The sequence below is a fragment of the Benincasa hispida genome, chromosome 7, assembly GCF_009727055.1.
Source record: "Benincasa hispida cultivar B227 chromosome 7, ASM972705v1, whole genome shotgun sequence".
NCBI classification, from domain to species: domain Eukaryota; kingdom Viridiplantae; phylum Streptophyta; class Magnoliopsida; order Cucurbitales; family Cucurbitaceae; genus Benincasa; species Benincasa hispida.
The window spans coordinates 9,123,753-9,136,547 of NC_052355.1; positions in this window are offsets into that span (position 1 = coordinate 9,123,753).

Here is a 12,795-nt window from a genome sequence, read left to right on the forward strand (position 1 = left end):
TTTGCAATCTCGGGGTCAGTATCAACTTAATGGCCCTTTTCAATTTTCAAACAATTGAATGTGGGGGCAGTTGGCGCCCACGATGGTGACTCTCCAATTGCGGATAGGTCCCAAGTTCATCCAGAAGGGAGGGTGAAGGATGTCCTGGTCTCAATGACAAATTTATTTTACCGACGGACTTCATCATTCTCGACTACGAAGCGGACAAGAATGTACACATTATATTGAGACGACCATTTTTATCCACTAGTCGCGCTTAAATTAATGTGTACAAGGGAGAGATCATACTGAGTGTGAATGGAAAGAAGCTTAGGGTTTGACATTATTAAAGCCATGAAGTATCCGAAAGAAGAAGACTTAACAGATTTTGACAATGAACACAGTTATAATGAAGAAGAGTCCGAAGATGAAAATGAAAGAGAAGATGCGACCGCATCCGTAGCAACGTGCAATGCGATTATGGAAATGATAACCAAAGAAGAAAAGCTGACATTGAATGAAGAGAGAAAAGCACAAAAACTATCCTTGGAACAACCACCGACCGTGGAGTTAAAAACCTTGCTAACCCACCTGAAGTATGTTTTCTTGGGGCAAAATGAAACTCTGCCAGTAATAATTTCCTCTGCGTTACGAGAAGATCAAGAAAATGCGTTGCTTAGCATCCTGAAGAAGTACATAAAAGCAATAGGATGGACGCTAGTAGACATAAAAGGAATCAGCCCCGCATATTGCATGCATATGATATGTCTCGAAGAAAACCAAAAAGGGTCTATCGAACCTCGATGCAGACTAAACCCTGGAATGAAAGAGGTTGAGAAAAGTGAGATAATCAAATGGTTGGACACAGGCATTATATATCCCATCGCTGACAGCACGTGGGTCAATCCCGTGCAATGTGTGCCCAATAAGGGAGGAATGACGGTGGTCTCAAATGCTAACAATGAATTAATACCAATAAGGATGGTCACTGGCTGGCAGATCTGCATGGACTACCACAAACTCAATGCGATGACGAAGAAGGATCATTTCCCCTCGCCTTTTATTGACCAAATGCTAGAACGCCTAGCAGGAAATGATTTCTTCAGCTTTTTGGATGGGTATGTGGGCTACAACCAAATAATGATTGCTCCTGAAGACCAAGAGAAAACCACATTCACCTACCCCTATGGGACGTTTTCTTTTTGCCGCATGTTGTTTGGATTATGCAATGCGCCGAGCATGTTCCAGAGGTGCATGATGGCCATTTTCTTTGAGTATCTTGAAGATTCAGTGGAAATTTTTATGGACGGCTTCTCAGTTTACGGGCAAACATATGAAGTCTATCTGAACAATTTGGAGAAGATACTAAGGAGGTGTGACGAGACAAATCTTGTGCTGAACTGGGAGAAGTGCCACTTCAAGGTGAATGAAGGTATTGTGCTCGGGCACAAAGTTTCCAAGGAAGGGCTGGAGGTGGATAACTTGACCATTGAGTGCGTTGTTGAAGGTCGAAAGAACGTTTGACTTTGATGAACAATGCTGCAACGCATTCAAAATACTAAATAATGCATTAATAACCGCACCTGTGTTGATCGCACTTGACTAGACACAGCCATTTGAGCTGATGTGCGACACTAGCGGTTATGCGATGGGGGCAGTGCTAGCGTAAAAGAAGAAAACAATACCCCATCACATATGCGATGCCAATGAATATTACATTGTGTCGGTCGTCGATTATGTTTTCAAATGGGTTGAAACGATAACGTGTGTCGCAATTGATGCGGTGATAGTCTCCAAATTCTTGTGAAAAAATATCTTCACTCATTTTGGCACCCCACGTGCCATAATAAGTGATGAAGGCTCCCACTTTGTTAATGGCGTCATCAACAAATTGCTGCTCAAGTATAATATCCACCATAAGGTCACCACAGCATACCATCCACAGACAAACGCCCAAGCTGAGGTGTCTAATAGGAAAATCAAGCTAATCCTAGAGAAGGTGGTGAAGCCTTCACGCAAAGATTGGGCCATAAGCTGGACGATGCCTTGTGGGCATACAGGACCGCCTATAAAACACCTATAATCATGTCCCCGTATGCGTTGGTGTTTGGAAAGGCATGCCACTTACCGCTTGAATTGGAGGACAAAGCAATGTCGGCAGTGAAAAAGCTCAATTTTGATTTGAAGACCGTAGGGAACGCAAGGAAACTTTAGTTTATCGAGCTAGACGAATGGAGAACTCAAGCATATGAAAATGCCAAGATCTACAAGGAGCGCGCAAAACATTGGCATGACAAACGACTATGCGAGAAGAATCTCCAAGTTGGACAGAAGGTCTTCTTATACAAATCTCGGCTGCGACTTTTTCCCAGAAAATTAAAGTGACGATGGTCCAGTCCATTTATAATCAAAGAGGTATTCCCGCATGGAGCGGTTGAGTTAACCAATGAGGACGGGACCAACGCATTCGAAGTCAACGGGCAAAGAGTCAAGATATATCATGGAGGAGACTTGCATCATGAGAAAACCTCCATGGACTTGAGGAATTCCTGACTGAGGAAGAAATGAGCAGTCCCTGCAATAGTATGTGATACAAACTCATCAGGGATGGAATTTTTTTGAAGTATCCTTTTCACACCTTTGTTTCATGAACTCACTTTATCTTTTTATATCCTTGTTACACCATCATATCAAAAAAAAAAAATAAATAAATAAATAAAATAGCTTTGTCTTTTATATTTTTGACCCTCTCGATTTTTTTTAGCAATGATCGTGGTAAACGATTGTGGTGGAAGCTATGCAATAACTGAAACACACGACCAGTTCGTTCAGCCCATCGCAATTGATGAAATCAGCTCGCCGCAAAGAAGGATGCTATCACAGATGATGCGGGCAACATGGCAAATTTGGGGGTTGTATCTTTCTTTGACTTTGTTTATGTAAACCCCGTACTCCACTTTTCCTACATAAGTGAGTAACAAGCGTGTTAAGTAAAATTATGAAAGAAGATAAAGAAAGTAGGCAGATGGAGGAAGAAAATTCTAAGTGTTAGAAATACTTAGTGAAGGATGAGTTTTAGATAATATAACAAGTGAAAATTGGCTTAAGTATGGAAGCAAAGTGTAGGCATGTGTTGATGGAGAAGTGTGGACGCATGGGGTTACGTGTGTAGCAACCAAGGCTTGTAGAGGTTAAGTGTTAAAGGCAAGGGTAAACTATGTGTTGGTACTAAGGATGAACGCATGAGTTGAAAGCCATGATGCGTTGATAAGCTTGCGGCAACCTCAAGTGTGTGCGAGCGAAGGCGCTAGACGATTGTGCAACAGATGAGTGACACTATACGATTGGGTATGCGATCATCTAGTAAGTGAACGACACTACACGATGAGGTAGGCGATCATGTAGGCGGGCGCTGGGCGATCGTGTAGTAACTGTCTCTTATACACATCTAGATGTGTATAAGAGACAGCACTATACGATTGGGTATGCGATCATCTAGTAAGTGAACGACACTACACGATGAGGTAGGCGATCATGTAGGCGGGCGCTGGGCGATCGTGTAGTAATTGCACGGAGGTAAACGATGCTCCCAGTAGCTAAGCGATAGGCTATGCGCGAGATCGTTTAGAGCGAGATCAGCAAGATCGTTGGGAGCGAGATCGTTTAGTAAACGATTGACCTAGACGATAGGCGTTAGGCGCTAGACGATACGAAGGATCTCGCTAAATGATAACACTATACGTTAGACGATAGATCAAGCGATGGGGCGTTGGCACTGCACGATCAGCATCAGCGTTAGACGATGAGCTGCACGACAAGCGTTAGACGATAGACGTTGAATGCTAGACGATAGATGTTGAATACTAGATGATAGGCGTTGGGCGTTAGACGATGAAGTATGTGATACACGCTAAATTTATATTATGAGGCGAAAGCCTAACATGGGTTATGAGGGAAGGGAAGAAAAAATAAATTAATTAAAGAAACTTACTAATGGGAATTGGCCAGAAGCACTAAGTGCTGGATGAGGTGGCAATTTAACCCTTGAACAGGGGAGGCAGAAGGAAGTATAAAAGGGAGAGAAACTTTAGAAGCTCGGTTTTGTAAAATGATTTGAGCAAATTAAGATCGGTACAGTTTGAAAGCTGGGAGAATCTAGTTTTTGAGGTTGTTTTTCGAAGAAAGATCCAACACGGAGAATAACAAAAAGTGAAGAATTTGCAGAAGGGGCAGATTCTCGGATTAATCAGGGCTCGAAGTGAAGATTGGAAGCTCCAAGCCAAATTACAAGGAATTTAGGGTCGACATTTTAAGGTAAGAAAGTAACTCAATTCTAAACAAGTTTGTAGAAGAAAATTTCTTAAAAAGAAGTCTGGATTTTTGAAGTTGGAACAAGGAATCCATGCGTAAGCAGGCAGCTGCTTGAGAAGATTAAGCAGGCAACTCACCATAGTGAGCAAGAGCGAGCGAGAGATAAGAAAATGAGCGAGAGTGAGCGAGAGATAAGAAAATAAGCGAGAGTGAGCGAGAGATAAGAAAATGTGCGAGAGCGAGAGTGAGTAAAGGAAGAGGAGGATTTCGCTAAGGATGCAAATCTCGCTAAAAGTCACAAATCTCGCTGGAAAAGTCACAAATCTCACTGGAAATTGACAAATCTTGCTGGAAGTTGTAAGTTTCACTGATGAGGATGATCTCGCTCATGATGATCATCTTACTAGTAATGTTGTTTTTTTGGTGAAAGTTTCTTTAGTAAGCGAGCTACCTAAAGCATTTTGCTGAGAATTCTAAAGAATCTAATTGGGGATTATGTTCTTTCAGACCAAGAAGAGCTAGGAAATGCATATAAACCGTTTAAGAGCCCCGACGAGCTGTGAGTGACTAATATTTCTAAATGATAAAGTTTATGCTTTGCAAAGTTATTCTCATGCTAAGTTTTATGTGATTGCAAGCAACTTATTTCTATGATTGAAAGCATGACCAACGCATGATGTTTACTAATGTATGAATTTTCCAAGTATGTTTTCCATGTCTAACGCATGCTAATGGTTTTTACAAGCTAGTTCAACAAGATTTAAGCCAACTTATTTTACAAAGTATGACGCATACGTTAGGATTATAGCTAAGGTTGAATGAAGCTTGATGTACTATGTTTTAAATACATAAGATTTTCAAAGTATATGCGTTGGTATTCCTAAATACAATGAAAAGGGATACTGAAGGTAGGGAAGGTATCTTAAAGAGATTTCTAAGCTATATTTGAAAACTATTCTTTTTAATGCACTTCGAGCACATGACAGCTTAAGTGAGCCGGATACTGAAGGTAAGGAAGGTATCTGAGTAAATGTAACTAAGGTGTTGACGGTACTTAAAAAACTCCACGTGCATGTAGGTCGTTTTGAATGAGAGGCCGAAGTATGGGTCTCCTAGGCCATATACCAGAAAAGGGAGGCTGAAGTATGGGTCTCTTGGCCGGCAATAGACGTTGGGAGCTAGAGCGATGTATGCTCGTTCTCCACTAGAGAATAATGATGTTTAATGGTGTTAAAGAGTAGTTATCAATGTTTATGTTTAGAGGAAGATGCTTGAGATGCCCATCGGTAGACTTAAAGAGATCGATGTAAAGGTCTCTCCTAGCCATAGTTCAGTATGAAGAGATCGAAGTAGGGGTCTCATCTGGCCATGGCTTGGCGTTGGGAATTAGAGCGATGGAAGTTCATTCTCAACTAAGATTCAGGCGTCAGATACAATGGTTTTAAAAGTTTTATGTTCACGTTTGCTTGGCATATTTTAGTTCGAGTATTATGTTTTCGAGCTTTCATTTTAAGCATGAGATTTATGTTTTTATTGTCACTCACTGGGCGAGTAGCTCATTCTTTCAAATGTTTTTCTTTTCCATGTAGTGGTCATCTCCCTAGAGGTTAGCTGTCATCCTACTCTGCCACTCAAGGACTTCAGTTAAAAGTCCAAAGTCTAGAAAGAAGTTTTAGGTGTTTACTCTGTAAATTTTAGTACATATGTGTTGCTCATATTAGGGACTGGTAAAGTATATTGGGACCGCTGAACACTGTATGTGTTGATATGAAGTAATTATGTTGTTGTTGATCCCTGGTGTTCTGAGGTTATTTTTTTTAAAGTTTCATTAGTTTGGTGAATGTTATATATGTATTCCAGGGATCTAAGCAGGTTAAAGATGTTAGTTAGGCAGTAAGTGCCACAAAAGGGTTGGTAACTACTGTCGTCACACTCACTTCTGGATTAAGAAGGGTAATCTGGGAGGTTATGTGACAGTTTATTCCAAATTTTGCATTATCGCATCTCATTTTTTACATTGATAATTTTATCATCGCATCCTCGTTAGTTGGCGCAATCATTAAATGTTGATTACTCTAGTTAGTCATCGCATTTTTTTCCGTACCAATTATGATTTCAATGATGAAACCCATGCCTCTATTTCTCGTCGCATGTACTAGAATCAACTTAATGTCAGGACAGTCAATTCATGAAATATTTCTAGAAGTTAGTGGTCCACTAACTTTCTTTCAAAATGATTTTTACGAAGCTTTCTAAGAGCATCGCATGAATCATTTCAGTCTATCAGCAATAAGGACATTGATACATTTAAATTTAGGGGTGCTGATATTTATTTTCAACCTTGCTACTTTTAGACATTAAGAAAAAAGTCATAACGTTGTGATCGGATCCTACTCGTAGTTGGATGTCCGCATGACACCTGTGAGGGCAATCCAAAACGAAGGTAGGAATCTTGATCAACGCATAAATAAAGTGATCGTAACTTTACTGCCAAATGGGCATGAGTTTAGACTGAGAAAGAGTGCCTTGCTTGTAGTGGATGATCGCATGACACTCGTGGGAGCAAGCCAAAACGAAGGCAAGGCACTTGGATCAACGCAAGGTCACAAAAAGAATATCTAATCTGCCCGAGGATAAACTCGTATTAGAAATATTTTAGGAAGAGACCAAATAGAAATTAAGAAGATTTTGGTTCATAAGATTTGAATAAGGTACCTCGAGAAATCTAGGTAAGGAGAAGGCGATTAGCTTTCTAAAGAAAATCTGTACTTTATGCTTGAGGACAAGCATTGTTTTAAATTTGGGGGTGTGATAACGGGCAGAAATGCACGTTATTACAGTGCAAAGATATAAAACAATGGGGTAATGCAATGATAAAAATACACAAAATCGTGTCCAAAAGCCTTAAACTGAGAATATTGCGATCACATGCGCCCTCACATTAAAGCAGCTAATTTACTTATTTTGTGCAGGAAAAATGCGTTGGAGCAAGTGAAGTTGTGATCCAAGGAATTCGGCGACCCCGCGCATTAAAAGATTGCGACCACAAAGCCATGCGATCGTATGCGCAAGCGAGAATTTGCTCAAGCAGGTGGCCGTATAAAGACGGTGCATCAAGGTGAAAGCATAATAAATCATGATGGGATGGAAAAATGATGATGGTCGAATCCAAATTTAGTTGACAAGACGTTAACGACACAATGTAGCAAGTACATTCTGCTTTTTAGTGACCATTAATCGACGCATCAGACAGAAGATTTAATGGCCGCCCATCATTGCAATCATTTGAGAGAAAAGCTTCTTCACCTTGAGCTCTATAAATACCAAAGGCCACCATCGTTAAAAGGATTCGAGTTTGACATAGTTCGCCATATACATAGAAGATAGATCATATATAAATAGATAGTCGTTAGGCTGTAATTCTTATACTTAAAAAGCGGAGGCGAGCGAAAAGAAGAAGATTTCGGTAGATCACTCCTGGATAGCTCGAAAGACGGTTGGGAGGCGCTATAAACGGAGAGAGGGCCGACACTTGCGAAAGCAAGGATATTCTTCTGGACAGAGTAGAGTAAAAAAGACAATGTAAAAGCCTCTGGAAGCAAAACATTGCTACTGCGCTTCTTATCCCTACTTTCCCTTGTTGTTTTGTATTCTGACTTTATTTATGAAATGGAATTCTCATTTCAACATCTGTTTAATCTCCACATTTCGCATGAGTAGCTAAATTTCCAAATGGGCTGAGAAGTAATTAGCTACCATGACCTAAGATCTTCACTTTATGTGGTCATCTTGTCTTATGTATACGTCCTTCACCCTTTAGAGATACTTAAGAAAGTAGTCTAAAGAAAGAACCTAGACTTGAGAGAGTCAAGTTAGAATCTAGGCTTGAGAGAGTCAGATTAGAACCACATAAGCAAGAGATAGAAACTTAGAGATAAGTTATGTTTGCTATTATGCATCACATGCACCCTAGAAATAGAATATGATAGTATGCAGTCACCTTGTGTATATATGTATCATTCATCATCACATAAACAAGAACAGAAGCTTAGACATAAGTCCTATCGATATTATCGTATACATCGAATGCGTCCTAGAAATCGGAACTATAGATTTGCATTGAGAGATGACATGTTGTTGTGTGTGTGTAGCATGATTGCATAACTTGAATGGAATCTTAGGAAGTGTTAGCTAAGTCCCTTCTCAATCCGTTCCCTGCATACTCATTGTAACTTTCACTGTCATCAACTCTTTACTCAATTTCGTCGCATAGAATTTATACTTAAACAAAACACCAACCAAACTTATTTGTTTTTTCCATCGCAAAAGAATTAAAATGTACTAACGCATAGTATCTTAGTAGTCCCTATGTTCGACCCTGAACTTACGAAGAAACCTAGTAAGATTTATACTTGGGTTTTACTAGGAAAACTTGCATGTGCAACGCATAATTCATCACCGCAATCTCATCCATTATTTCATCAAATTTACAACGCATCAGTAAACGGTTTTATGAGCATACGTGAGTGATGTGAAGTAATAAAATGTTTATCACCTAGACATCGTAGGTTAAAATCCATTATAAGAGTTATACTTGGATAAACCACATAGACTTAGGGTTGTTTTATTAGCCAAAAAAACCTAAGTATAAATCTATCCAAAATAGAACAATTTAGTGGCACTTTAATAACTTCTATATGATAGAGTTATTAGAAAACTTCAGTGGGAGATTAATAACATATACGATACATTATTTTTAGCTCTCACATCTCTAAGAGTTCACAATCCAAATTTAAGCGGTACTTCGTGTCACCCTGGAAGTGACCTCCATTCGAAAAGTATTTTTTAGCTTAAATCTAGATTTTGGTGAATAAGAGGAAGTTGTTCAAATATAAGTCTATTATACGATATATAGATTTCAACTGCCACGTCTCCACATAGTTTACACCATGAGATTCTATGACGCTTCATGTCACCCTGGAAGTGTCCTCCATTCGGAAAGTGTTTTGTATGAGTCAATATCAAGGTAAAGGGAGGAAGTAGTTCATAGCAAGTAGGTGGAGGATATGTGTCAATATATCCTATGGTCTCCTCCATTAGTCTGAATTGTGAGATTCCTATGTTGCGCTTGCTTGTTTTCTTTAGGTGGCCTTTTGCTAGTCGTTTAGCAACGGCTATCCCTTCGGAGGATTGTAACATAGGATTCGGAACAACACAAGATTTTGTAAAAAGTGTAGGGTCTTATAGTTCCGTTCTAGATGTTGTCTTCTATTTCGGAGGCAAATTCATACCGTCGTATAGGATCTGAACATGGCGGGTCACACTTACAAGAATTACTTAGTTCTTAGTAAAGATCTTGACTGAAAACGATAAATGAACGACTAATAGGAATAAGAGTTATTCTGGGGATAGTGTTTGGTCAAAATTGTTTGTTTTAGCGAAGGAGTATATGACTGCCCTTCGGTAGCACATATTCTGACTCACTAAAATATTGTTGCAAATAAATAATGGTTATGGGTACATTATTACCTTTTCTAAAATTTGATTTTGGATTTAATTACAATTTTCTAATTAGAATTTGTTTGAATTTTATCAACATGTCGAATTTTGTAATACTCGCTTCCGATGTACATAACAGTAAAATCAAATCAACAAATAAATTACTAGCGGTTGATTATACCAAAAGAGTTTTAACAGAAGTATCCTCTATCTCCCAACTCATCTGAAATTATGAATCATGTGGATGAGAATGTTTAATTCGAACAACAAGATAAATATCATTTACTTGGTATCGAAGCATGTTTAGTAGAAAATGATAAAATCTGGATAATTGATTCAGGTGCCGCTAGTCATGTATGTACTATCTCATAGGAAACAAGTTCCTAGAGACAGTTGACAGAAGGTGAAACAATCTTTAAGATAGGGACCAGGGAGATTGTTTCAGCCAAAGTAGTGGGAGATATGAAGTTATTTATAGGAGATAAGTACATTTATTTAAAAAATGTATATTATATTCCTTCTATGAAAAGGAATCTAATATCTATCTCTTGTTTGCTAGAGCAAAATTATAAAGGTTATTTCGAAAGTGGTGAAATGTTCATCAAAATGGGTAATAAACAAATTTTCTCTACAAAATTAAAAAATAACTTGTACATGTTAAAACCAACTAAGGTCAAAGCTGTTTTGAACATAGAGATGTTTAAAACTATTGGGACTCATAAGAAAAGGAAGATTTCTCTACATGCCTATCTTTGGTACTTGAGACTGGGTCACATAAATCTCAACAGGATTGAGAGATTGGTTAAGAACGGTCTTTTAAACAAGTTAGAAGACAGTTCATTACCACCATGTGAGTCCTGTCTTGAGGGTAAAATGACAAAAAGATCTTTTTTGGAAAAGGTCTTAGAACCAAAGAACCCCTAGAACTGATTCATTCAGACCTTTGTGGGCCTCTAAATGTTAGAGCAAGAGGAGGGTATGAATATTTCATTACTTTTATAGATGATTATTCAAGGTATGGGCATGTTTACCTAATACACCAAAAGTCTGAAACTTTTGAAAAGTTCAAAGAGTATAAGGCTGAGGTTGAAAACCAATTAGATAAAAAGATTAAAACGCTTTGATCGGATTGAGGTGGTTAGTATATGGACATATAATTTCAGAACTATTTGATAGAAATGGAATTCAGTCTCAACTCATAGCCCCTGACACACCTCAGCAGAAAGTTGTGGCAGAGAGGATAAACAGAACCTTGTTGAACATGGTTCGTTCCATGATGAGTTACACTCAGTTACCAAATTCTTTTTGGGGACACGCAGTTGGGACTGCAGTGTATATTTTGAACATAGTTCTCTCGAAAAGTATTTTTAAAACACTTTACGAGCTCTTGAGAGGACATAAGAGGACATAAGAGGACATAAATAAAATTTATATCACTTCAGAATTTGGGGTTGTCAAACATATGTGTTGGTAAAAAATCCTAAAAAGTTGGAACACCATTCAAAAGTATGCCTATTTGTAGGCTACCCAAAAGAAACTAAAGGTGGTCTCTTTTATGATCCTCAGGAAGATAAAGTATTTGTATCGACAAATGCAGCCTTCCTGGAGGAAGATTATATAAAGAACCATCAACCTCGCAGTAAGCTAGTAATAGAAGAAATGTCCAAAGAAATGACAAATGTATCAACAAGAGTTGTTGATAGAGCAGGTCCATCAACAAGAGTTGTTGATGAAACTGATACTTCACATCCTTCTCAAGAGTTGAGTGAAGGAAATCGAAAGTGAGATTTCCATGAGCAGCCGAACAAGACTATTCTAAATTACAATCATGAATTAACATAACATTTACAGTCGACTTCAAACATAAACGGTTATGCAAATCATACAAAAATTACAGCATGAAAGTCTCAAAATCACAAAGGAAAAACTGTTCAAACAATGGCAGAAGCGTCTCCACGCTTCATGGCGCACGAACGCTCGAACAATCAGTAACCTCGAATGCCCGATCTATGCGACTGCAACATTGCAACACTGTACGAACACTTCAGGCTCGTCCTCAACGATCTCCTCGGTCACGAACTCTTCCAAATATGAACGACCTTCACAACACCACGAACGACCTCCAAAAAACCTCGACGGTGTCGAGTTAAGTCTGACACCACCAACAAGGTGACCTTGGTATTCTCAGTGTTAGAATCAAGAGGGTGGGCTCTGTTCAGACTTGGTATGAGGCAAACATACGAAGGAAACAACAATCGCGTACACGATTGGACAAGTGGGAGATGGCAGAGACTTATCGTATAGGTCCATGCCCAATCGTTTAGATAAAGCTATACGATCGTCTAGCAAAAGCTATGCGATCTTTTAGTCTATCGTTTAGCTCAGTCTGTCGCCTACAGACTCTACACGATCGTTTACCTTGGACCAACGATCATCTAGAAAAACTAGGTGATCGTTTAGTAAATACTACATGATCGTTTAGCTCTACTCTGCACGATCGTTTAGCTCGCCCAGCCGTCGTTAAGTAAATCTGAATTTACTTGATGACTTCGTGAGTTTCTTTTGCGCGGAGAGAAAACTTAAAACCTTTTCAATCTTTTGTAAAAAGTCCTTTTAAAAATAGGAAACCACTTTCCTTTTAAACTCACGGTTACCATGATCCAATAACCACCCACTACTTTGGTTATTTAAAAGAGAAAGAATTAATTATCTAATAATTAATATTATTATAAACATAAATAATAATCAACTTATCATACTATATTTATAACCTAGAGTTTTAATATTTCATCTCATGAAACATATAAACCATAGTTCTTTTTCTATTCCATGGTACTTAATGTAAATCTCATCTACATCAATCCTCCACTAGATGTATCTCATACATCAAACCGATTATATCACATATAATCAAAATATCTCTTGTCAATTTGAACATTTCAAATCAACACCAAGAACTGATCCTCAAGGTAAGTTAGGTGGATGCATACATGTTCATGTTAAAAT